General features: G+C 45.3%; 1 long non-coding RNA gene across 1 annotated transcript; it reads left to right on the top strand.

The window, feature by feature from the left end:
- Nucleotides 1-4,113: 4,113 nt before the first annotated feature.
- LOC112533248 lies at nucleotides 4,114-10,730 on the top strand. Its single transcript, XR_003077151.3, has 2 exons — nucleotides 4,114-4,276; nucleotides 6,816-10,730. It is a non-coding gene; the product is annotated as an uncharacterized LOC112533248 (long non-coding RNA).
- Nucleotides 10,731-11,402: the final 672 nt, after the last annotated feature.

The following is an 11,402-nucleotide window of genomic DNA, read 5'->3' as shown; positions in this document are numbered from 1 at the left end:
GGGGCACCACAGGCCTCAGCCATAGTGCCCAGCACGTCAGGAGCCATCGCACCAGCTGGCTGAGCAAATCGCCTCCCCACAAAACCCACACCTTCTCACAGTACCCTCCCCTGGCAGCCACAGCAGCCCCCCAACTGGGGCACAAACTGCTGGAGGGGCAAGAGGAGGCACAGCCCCACACTCAGATAGATAGGCCCCACCAAGGACTTTCTGGGGCCTGCTGTTGCGAAATGAGCAGGCAGTAAGCAGGCCAACTTCCCTGCAGCCATGGGGCCAGCTGTCCCATCCTCCTTGCACAAGATGCAGGGTGCCAGGGCCATGCAGATGGGCCAGGAGCAAGAGCTGCGCTTGTAGGGCATTGGCAAAAGGGGAGTTGTGGGAAAAGCGAGTTGGTGCAAGTATAAACGCAGCCGGGGAGAAAGAGCTTCCCCAGGGTCACAGATACATATTGCAATGGTTTGGGACATGTAATTCCCTTGCAGTATAATATTTGATAGTATCACATTAACATTCCTGTTCTGTAGTAAAATGTGCTTTTCTAGCATGTTTTGACATGAGCTCGGGGTTCTGGCCAGGGCCCATTTTCGCTGTTAGTGCCATGGTGTGGCTGCTCGCAGCAACTACATTGCATGCACTCCTCGTCTCAGAAAGAGGAATCCAAAACTTTTTGTTTCGAAACAAAAAGATTCTGAAATGCACACTTCAGCCTGACCCAGGAAATGTACATTCACACCAGCGAAAGGGAGCTGAAAAATTCCCCATCTGAGGTTAAAGTGCTAAAATTCAGTGGTGGCTGGAGGAAGGAAGGGGCTGGCCAGTGCAGGGCTTGGGCACCCTCTGTGACGAAATGCATGGCTGTGGTGTCTGCCTACTTGTGTTCTGTCAGTCTTGCTCCAAGTTAAAACGCTTCTTCCAAAAGCCATTTATGTAAAAGCAAAACAAATGACAGTGCTCTAAGGCAAGCACCGAGGCAGTGTTCTGGGTGACTGTGCTTGTGAAGGCACTCAGCTGCACAAGGCAGACCTGTGGGTATTGTGGCATTTAGGATGCTTCTGCAGCATCTCTTGGTCTCAGCCATGCAATGCAGAGGACTGCCAGTCCCAGCTTGGTCAAAAGGCCACAGTAGTAAGAGTTTTCCTTCAGATTTGCACAGCTTTCTGCTCCTTCAGGTATTCCTCAAAGGCACTCCAAATTCCCAGAACAGTGAAAGCTCCATTGGGTTTTGCTCCACCAGTATATTTCTGCTATGCTACTCCTTGTTCCCTCCCCCGAAGTCTGTCTGACTGACAAGCCCTGGAGAACTCAGCCTTCAGCATGAACTGAAGGAAAGAAGCCCTAGCTCATCATGGGGAACAGTGACCAAGGATCCCAGAATCATACAATGTTTGAGATTAGAAAGAACCTTTAGATCCATTTGATGCAACATTTGCCCAAGCAGGGAGACTCAGAGCAACGTGCCCAAGACCACATCCAGAGGTTGATGAAGATCTCCAAGGAGGAGATTCCACAGCCTCTCTGGGCAGATTGTTTTCTATCGCTCACACACCACAGAAGTGCTTCCTGACGGTTAGTGGAAACCTCCTATGTTTCAGTTTAAGCCCATTGCCTCTTGCCTTAGTACTAAACACCACTGACAAGAGCCCAGCTTCATCTTTGCACCCACCCTTCAGATATTTATGGACATTGGTAAAATTCTCCTCTAAGATTCCTCCAGGCTGAACAGTCCCAGCTCTCAGTCTCTACTCACAGGAGAGGTGCTTCAGGCCCTTCATCATCATCATGGTTCTTCTCTGCATTCTCTTCAGTGTGCCCATACCTCTTTTTGTTCTGGGCTCCTGACACTAAGTCAAAAGATGAGCACTTATCAGAAATTGGCAACCCACACTCCTGATTCACTGCATTTGAGTGACCACCAGCTTCCATCCTCACCACAGCCCATTCACAAAACTGCCAGTGGCCAGCCAACAGCTCCCTGTGAGCTCATGGGATGGGAGACAGCAGCCCCTCAGAGGACCTTCATGCAGCTCACCCAGTCCCAGAAAATTACCAGAGTGCCACACACTTGGGACATGGGGCGGAAGTAGTAGCTTGATTCCACAATCTGGGCAGCCTCCAAGTTGAGGCAAGGACATGTGTCAGTGACCTTTGTAGTATTCCAAGAACTGAAATCCCTCCGGTCCCTTCCGCTCACTGGAGAAATGGCACAGAACCTGTTCTCTTCCCAATCTCTACCCAGGGGAGAAAAAAAACATTAATCTCTGTGCAAGTGCATTTGTTCCCTGTGTTCCTTATTTTATATTTTACAAACCGATGCCAACTTTCAGTCATTGAATCCAGACTCTCGCAGCAACAATGGCTGATTACATTTTCCATCCAAAAGCTTTCCCACAAGTGCAAGCATTAATTCAGAGCACGCTTTTTGCAAGAGATACTGTCGTGAAGCATCACAGGCCCAAATATTCAGCTGGTGGGGATGGAGCTTCTTCACTGCTCCTGGTCGAGCCACACCAGTTTGCGTCAGTTTACATCACTGGAGGCCTTCACCCACAGCTGTAGTAGCACTGCTGGACAGCCAGGATGCTGCGTTAGGCCAACGGGATTTATGGCCATTTTAAACTGAATCGACATTATCACGCACATCAGTAAGCTGCTGTGTTATTGGACTGCAGGCAGCTGAGTACTTTTCCACTCTTTTTCGCTCTTGCTATCAGAAATCATGGGTTAGTCGATAACCACATTCCTCTGAGATGAGTTTGCCAGCACACTGAAGGAGATCTGCTCACACTGGGAGGCATTGTTTCCCAGCCTATTCCAAACAATACAGAAAACACTGTGTTCTCATTTGAGTACTATGAAGAAAGAGCTCTGTCGATGGGCTTTTAAAGAACTAGCATGTGCAATTCTATAAACCATACCCTTCAAAACCTCTCTCTCTCACACAGAACTAAATCACTATCTGCTTACGGACTGCATCCAGCTTAAGAAGTATGGACAAGTTTCGAATGGGCTTTCCACACAACAGAAATAAATGCTTCATTCCCTGTAAAAAATGCATAAATAAATACATAATAGCAGAGACGACGCTAGCAACTGAGACCACTTCACCCTGGTTAGAAAAGCGCAATGGCAAATTCATTGAAATAAAGCAGGATCAAGATGTCTGGGACAAGACCCTGCCCTGAGTTAACTCCTGCCTCAGAGACCTTGCCTGTGAGTCAGTCAGGAGCACAGTGTCAATCCATATGTACCACCGTGTGTCAGCCCTGCCAACCAGGTCAAAGGCAGTGTTTCAGACACTGACTTGGCAATGATGCTGTAAATAGCAACAGTGCATATATGCCCCTACATAGCATTCTCCACGAGGAGCAGCACAAACGTGCCCTGATTCTGAGGTGGCCCTGCAAACCAGCCATGTCCCAGTGCAAAACAAAGTGGGCAGGCTCACCTGTTTGCCATTCTGAGCCAGACAGTAAGAAGTGGGCAGGCTCCTTGTTGCCCAAATTAGAAATGAATAGCTCTGTTTATGTGCTTTTTGCCCTTAGTTATAGCTTGCACAAGGGATCTCAGTCTCAGGAACAGCTCACTCAGAGCATGCATTTGGTTTTGCATCAGTTCTTCTTACCTCACCATTTACCCACTAAGAACAACAGATTTCTTTTAGCTCTAAGGGAAGCTGGATCAGGCCAGAGAACAAGAGCAGCAATTTTCCCAGTAAGAGTCCAGCACAGTCCAACAATGAACCAGCTTTTAATGAAGCACCACAGAATGAACACGTGAAACAAAGACATCCATTTTCCATAATGAGAGCCTGAACAATTTCACCTACATGGTTTAAATCCTTCAAGGAGCAGGAGGATTTAGAACCACAGCTGTATTTCTGTCCGCTTCCCTCACTCCCCCTTATACACGAGAACCCCAGAGAAGCCCAAAGGAGGGGAGCGGGCAGATGTCTTCGCTGGACTGCAGCTGCCTGGCAAAGCCCAGCTGATCAGGTTCCTGCTATTATTTCTGCAGGAATCTGTGCCCTAAAGAGCAATTCCAAGGCAAGCCTCCAGGCTGGATCCTGGCCAGGCTTCATGTTGCAGTGTTAAAGGGGCAAGTTCAGTTCAGGGTGGGGACCTTTTTGCTTTGCTCTGTGTTTAAATCTGGAGTATTTTGCACTGCACAACTGTTTGAACCCCCAGGCATGCTGCAATGAGAAAAGGATGAAATAGAGGAAGGCAGCGGAGAAGTAACAGAAATTCAGCAGTAAAGTAGCAGATGGGTTCCAGCAGAGGTAAGTCACTTGTAAAGCACTTCTGCATGTTTGTCGCAACAGAACCATGTCTGAGAACAACATTAATGTTGACACCATGCAGCACAGGGGCTGCTGGGGCACAGGGGGACACAGGCAGGAACAGAGGCTGACCGTCAGCTGCAGCTCCTTCTCTTTTCTTTACAGGCTGACAGCAGCTGCACAACTCAAGTGGGCAAAGTGTCCCCATACTGTGTCACTCACAAGTGACAAGGGGTGCAAGGAGGGACAGCATGTGTCTGAAGGAGGGAGATGCTGAGATACAGCATTATCCAGAGCACGGAGTATCGTCAGTTTACAAATAGACCTTACTGCTCTCAGCCCACCAAAGACTTCAGTGGGACTTTAGTTGGGCCCAAAGCCAGGAATAAGTAGAAATGCTCAATAAATTCCTACAGCACGTCAGCCTAGGTTTTATGTAAAGTGTTGTGAGTGTTCATTAAAAAAAAAAAAAAAAAAAAGGAGAAAAAAAAATCACCAGAGGAGCAGAAGAACAAGAAGTATTCTGCCCAAAAAAAGGGTTTACATTTTTTCATGAGGCTCATTCAAGGTGGAAAGTCTAGAAAAACTTTGGAAAAAGTTCAGAGAAATACTAGATTGATAAAAAGGTTTGGCAAGGATGAGAAACAAAGGAAATGAATTGCTGGAGGGAGAAATGGCTGCTGGGGCAGATAGAAGAGGCAACATACATATACACAAAGGAAAAAAAAAGGCCATTCTTGCACTATGAGCATGGAAGAGACCCACAGGCATCGCTTACAATCCATTCACATTACACTGCAGAGCAAAAATATTCCTCTTGGTGAAATGCAGCAGCTAGCTGCCTCCCCTCAGAGGCCATGCGGGATCCTACCCTCTTACTGCCAGAGAGAACCATGAGCCCCAATATCTGGGAGACAAGCATCTGCAAACACAGCCATGGTGTCTGGGGGGGCATCTTCAGCCTCCACACTGCCACGGGCCATCACCCACAGGCAGATGTGTGCCCCAAACTTGGCACCCCGATCCCTTCAACAAAGGAACTCAGATGCATGCCTGAGGGAGGAGCATATTTTAACCCATTCTAGCTGCCTGTCAGGCAAATATAAGCCAAATCCCTAACACACCACATGATATTAAATGACGGTCAGAACCTGCTAGGGGCTGGGAATTCTGCTTCTCACCAGCTCTGAGCCAAGTATGCTTGAACTAATGCCAGAAGTGAAAGTCCCTGTCCCACCTCTTCCACTGGCTTTGTTACTCATCTAGCCTGCAAGCATGCAAGTGTTAACCCAAAGTAAATTAAATTCACTTGGGTTTTATTGTGGTGGTTCTGTTAGTTTTCCAACAATTCATCTCCCTGAGGATGTCCAAATGAGCAAGGGAAGAAAAGGGGACACACCACCAAGAGAAAAGACATTCTTTGACTGCAGCCAAGCTTCATGATCAGTTTTCTGAAAGAGCAGAAAGGTGAAAAACAGAGCTGGCCACATAGGCATTAATGCCAGAACAAGGCAAGCAGGGCAAGTTGGAGATGGAAGTGGGGAACACAACTGCAGGTTTTGGGGAAAACTAAGTCACCAGGCCACGAGGCTGTGGCCACACAATCATCCCTGTGGTGACCTTGGCCAACATCCTGGGAGGTGAAAAGGAAATCTAGGCACCTCCAGAAAGGGAAAGAACCAAACCAAACATATTTACTCTTACTCACACTGGGGAATCATTCCCTACAATACTAGTGAGGCAAAGGAGCAGGTTACGCTGAGAGGTGGAGGATGCCCTGTCCCTGAGACATACACTGTCAGGCTGGATCAGGCTTTGAGCAACCTGAGCTAGCTGTAGGTGTCCCTATTCATCGAAGGGGAGTTTGATTAGATTGACATTTAAGAGTCCCTTCCAAGTCAAACAATTACATTATTCTACGCTTCTATGATCTCAGGAGACTGAGAATACCCATCAGTGCCAGCAGGTGTTGACATGGTAGCATGGCACCCTCAGCATGTGACACAGCAGTTTTGCACAACAAAGGCAGAACAAAAACACTGCAGATCATTTCCATGCCATCTCATGATAGCCTTGGTAGAGCAATACCACAGTGGATAAAAAGCTTGGACATTATTCATAGCAAAGGTCATAGCAAATGCTAATCCAAATCACCATCATCAGGAGATAAGGGCTCTGTTCAGAGGACCAATATCTTTTCATTTCCTCTGTGCACCATGGATAGAGTCAGCTGGTACTTTGTGATAGTACAGGTGGCTAGACAACAATGAAGTGTTCATCTCAAGCTGACATACAGCTGGAAGAAGAAAAACATACTGTAAATCACTGCACAATCTAGACATATGTATAGCCCAAACAAAGATCCTGTTTTCCTCCTTAATCTATACTAACACTGTATCTGAGACTAAGGAAGTCTAGCAGCTAACGAAGCCTAACCACAGGGGAGGGAAAAAGACTTTAAACAGAATTTATATTTTGAAGTCTGAATGATATGGTATCTCTAAAACACAAACAACTCTTTTTTTTTTTTTTTTTTAAGTTCTGCTTTGATTTATGTCCAGCCAAGCACATCAGGCCCAGGTTTGGGGCCCGGAGGAGTCCAAACCAGAAGCTGTCTGAGGAGCTCCTCACCAAGAGAGGAGCAGCTGAATCACCAGGCAAGTTTTGGCAGCACTGGACAAAGGGAGGGAGGGGGCACGACATCCTTTAGTAGCAGCCTGGGGGATGATAACCTCGCTCACCATCGGCATTGCACCAACAGAGCCACAAGTGAGCACTCCCTGCGCACCCACGCTGCTGAGGGAAAGAAACCTTTCACCCAAGCACCGCCACTGTTCAACAGATGTGGTTCCCGCTCCAAAGTCAAAAAAAACACCCTTCAGTCCTCATAACGTGACAGGAAAAAGACCCCTCACAGGCAAGATGGGTGTTTGTTTTAGCTAGAGTGCTTCCCCTCAGTCTTGGCTGATGCAGATGGAGCCGCAGTGGTGACTGGCACCTGCAGGGAACTTCTGCCCTGGAAGAAGGGAAAAGGTTGTTTTCATGGAATGCATCCCACATCCCAGACTGATCTTGTCAGTAACATGCTGAATGGCTCAAGGGAATCAGATAGATCTTAGAACCCTTTTTTTTTTTTTTTTTTAAGTGTAAATGTTTGCCTATTATTAAAAAAGCAGAGTTAAATATTTTCAACCACCTGTAATGGTTTGGTAGCCATCCATGAACTTCCCCCTCATTCCTAGATTAAAAACTAAAAGCAGACCCAAAAGATAGCTTTTGCTGCAGTAGGATACTCTGAGCACTTACTTTCCTGGCCCACAGTAACCTCAGTCTGGGAAGGGGCTGCTGATATCCTTTGTATAAGGAGTCAAGTCTCAGGCAGAAAGAAAAATAATGGTGGCTTGGGCCCCCAAAATTATTGTGCTATTTCCTGTTCCAGTGGTAGAAAGTACCTCTAGAGAGGCAAGAAGCAAAAAATATGTTTCTTACAGAGCAGAGTACACTCTTTTTGTATTAAAATAGAGTCCTATCACTCATCAACTTTCAATTTGACCCAAAGCACAGTTTGATTTTCAATTTCTTCCTGTGTCTTCCATCGCCATATCTCTGGTTGTTCATACTGAATTAGCTCTTGAATGCTAATGTACTCAGGGTGACATTTTAATGACAATCGGATACACTGCATCATATCGGGTTGAAAGTACCCCACCAGCCCTGGTGCCTCTAGATGAAACAGAGCCAGAAAGGACTTTTCCAAGCCTCATCTTGAGTCCTCTACGCTTTGCAACTAAAGACAGCTCATAAATGAAGATTGGGCCTTGGCAACTCTCCGTTCATTATTGACAAATTAAGAGCTTCATAATTCCACCTCTTCTTTTGTTCTTTGTGCACAGACACACACATACACACTTGGTGACTTGCGGTTTTTTCATCTTGACAAATCCTTCCTCCGGCTTCCCTCAGTTTTCAACAGCACAACAGGGAGTCAATCAGGAAAGCTTTACAAGGCCGATAAAACGGATTTGTTTAACTGGTTTCCAGTTCAGTCCAGAGTATTGTGAGGAAATACACAAAGGCAGTGGGAAATAATTATCTTTCTTCTGCAAGACCTCTTGGCCACCATTATCAAGTACAAATGTGCATAAAATGTGGGCATTTTCAAATGTGTGCACCAACCTGGGTGCTTCAGAGATCACAGCTGCTCCCTGAAGGTCACAAGGTAGGGATGGACTCATTCAGATGAAACTGAAGTTTCGTCATGCTTTCATACCTGTAATTAATTTACCAGAAAGCAGTAAGCATTGTCTTTATAAATGGATTCTGAAGACCTGTATCAGCTGTGGTTTGCAGCAACATTTTGGGTCTCGAGGCCACCACCTGTGACCAGTCTGCAGCTGAAACCATCCTGATTACACAAACTGTACCAGCGGGGTAGGAGATAAGTGCGAGCAAAGCAGGAGAACATCAAGAAGGACTTCTAACCCAGTGCCCCACTGCTCAGGAAGGCTCTCTCAGGCTGACAGGGCTCAGCTGTCTCCCATTTCAAAGCAAGCTGGGCTGGCACTACTTCAGAGGTCTCCTTCTGCCATTGTGCAGCACAGACAGGACTGTCCTGCATGGCCATCTGAGGGAAGGGGTTGTTTTATTTATCAGATGGGAGGAAAAAATAAAGTTACTGAATTGTTTTTCATTTGGGGTGAAGAGGAAGAAAAGAGCTCTCTTATTTTTAATATCCAAAGTGCATTCAGAGTGATTTGCTTTCAAAGGGAGAAAAGGAAGTGTGGAAGCTGAGCTTCTACCACGACTGAGAGTTTCTCACACATGCACGGAGATTTTTGGTCAAAAATCAAGTTCCTCATGAATCAAAACCAGAATTCAACTGTGTACACAAAACAGCCCCAGGAGACCAGGGCTGAGCCAGGTTCTCAAAGCTGATCTCTGCACGCAGGAGCACAAGGGTGGGGGCAGGAGGGTCTCTGGGGCACGTTCCCTGTGGGACAGGCTACGGGGCCTTCTATTCACAGAAAAGGGGACCAAGCATGACAGCTTGAGAGGCTGTTCCTGGGAGATGAGGACAGCCATCATGAGGGCATGTTCCTGTGAGACAGGAGATGCTGGCTCAAAGCAGCCTGGTTAAATGAGGCGAGTAATGCAGAGGGGTCATCCACATCCCACTGAGTGCCATCACCTGGTCGCAAGGGCAAGGGAAGGATCGCCTCCTCCATTTTTTCAATCCAGCCCTTCATTGCTATGGCTTCTCTCACCACTCAATGAGGCACTGTGTTTCAGGAAGAAAACAAAATATTTGTTTGACCCAAAATGAACTTCAGGGCTTGAAATTCACCAATAAGCCATGACAAAAAATGTGTTTTTTCAGTCAGTCCCTCCAATTTATTTTCACATTTATGTGTTGACAGCCAAACAAAAAAATAAGTATTCACATAATGACATGCTGTCTTCCACTTGTTTTTCACATGAATGGGGTTACATATTTCAATCCCTGGTCCTAAAAACTTTTCCAGATTTTATTTTAAAATTAAATAGAAATGCTTGAGAGAAGAGTTAAGATTACAGTAAACATGGATAAGTTTTACTTAGCAACTCTGTGCCTTGGAGAGGACTTAATGCTATTTATTTTATTTATCTGCTACACTTAGCTGGATAGATTCCACATTCCATTACAGTTTAGAAGTGATGTATTTCATCCCGTAACAACAATTCCCAGTTAACTGTTACAATCAAATATTCTTGTTTAAAGCCAAGCGTATACCAAAAATCATAATGCAAAGCTCATTTCCTTAAGAATCAACGTAGTTTTATTCTGAGTTTCCATAAAAAGAAAAATATTACTTTAAAATACAAACTTTTAGATACAGTGGAAAGCGAATTCCATTCAGATGATGTAATTAACCCCCAGTATAAATAATGTGTGGTGTATATTGTAATATGATAATGTGAAAGTCCAAAAGGACTCATTCCCAGACCACATCAGAAAATCTACTGAGTCAACAACTGTAGCAGACAATAACAGCACGAGTTAAAGAGCAGAGCTTTAAAGCAGGTTAGTCCAAACTGTGCAGCATCGAAAGCGCCACTGACAAGATTAAATATGACCACTCACACTCTGGTGTTATGTGAACTCACTCAGAAAAGACTTGATATGTAAGACCTGTCTGTGAAGCAACAACTCGTTCCACTTGCCATGCTGAACTGCCGGACGTGGATGTACATTCCTATCTCTGTTTTGCATTATTGCCACCAATTTTAGAATAATTTAAAAGGAAGATGACTTTTTTTAACCCGTTTTCTTAAATTTTGCTTAAATTACATTAAGAAAACATATCTGAAGCTCACTTTCTTGCATAGAGATTCTCTGGGATGTGGCTACAGAGAAGATGTAAGGAGCTGAAATGAAAAGGTATTATTGTAGCAATAAAGATGTTGTTTCAACTGTCCTCTCGGATCAAAAGAAAAACAGCATTTCAGTGGGATATAAGTGACTCAATGTTATATGTAGAAACTGCACAAAAGCCACATGGTAATGATTACTAAAAGCGCATATTTGTTCACTTTTTCTTGACAAGAGCCACATGGCTTTTTTTAATCTATTGTATCACATATATGATGTAACAGTATATCAATGCAAATCAAACAAAAGCTAAGCAACCTTCCAGCTGAGTGTCCAGACGCAGAAGTCAGGCAGGAACTTCTGGTTCCCATTCCCAGCTCAGCCCTCCATGCATACATTTTCTGCTGCTATCTTCCATGTCAAAAATGCATGGTTTAAATCACAAGAGAAAGGAGAGAAACCGCCACATTTTTTTTACGAATTCCAACACCACAGTAAAACCAAAGACAGGAAAATGGGCTTTCTCCCCAAAGCCAATCGGAGCGATGACCGCAAGCAGGGGTGACTAATCACTCTGTGCTGAACATGGTGCTGACCATCTGCCACCATCACACCTTTGTCATGCAGTTGGATTTAACATAAGCCTGCAACTTTGCCCAGAGCTTAGGACTGCAGCCGTAAAACAGCATGAAATTCAGCAGAAGCCCCAGCTGGTACGTGGCGCTGCATGGGAAAATCTGCCAAATTAAAATGGCTCTAGTTCAGTCCTTCCAAGTA

The sequence above is a fragment of the Gallus gallus genome, chromosome 1, assembly GCF_016699485.2.
Source record: "Gallus gallus isolate bGalGal1 chromosome 1, bGalGal1.mat.broiler.GRCg7b, whole genome shotgun sequence".
In the NCBI taxonomy this organism is placed as follows: domain Eukaryota; kingdom Metazoa; phylum Chordata; class Aves; order Galliformes; family Phasianidae; genus Gallus; species Gallus gallus.
Note: the sequence above shows the minus strand (reverse complement) of the source record. Positions and strands in the feature narration are given on the sequence as shown.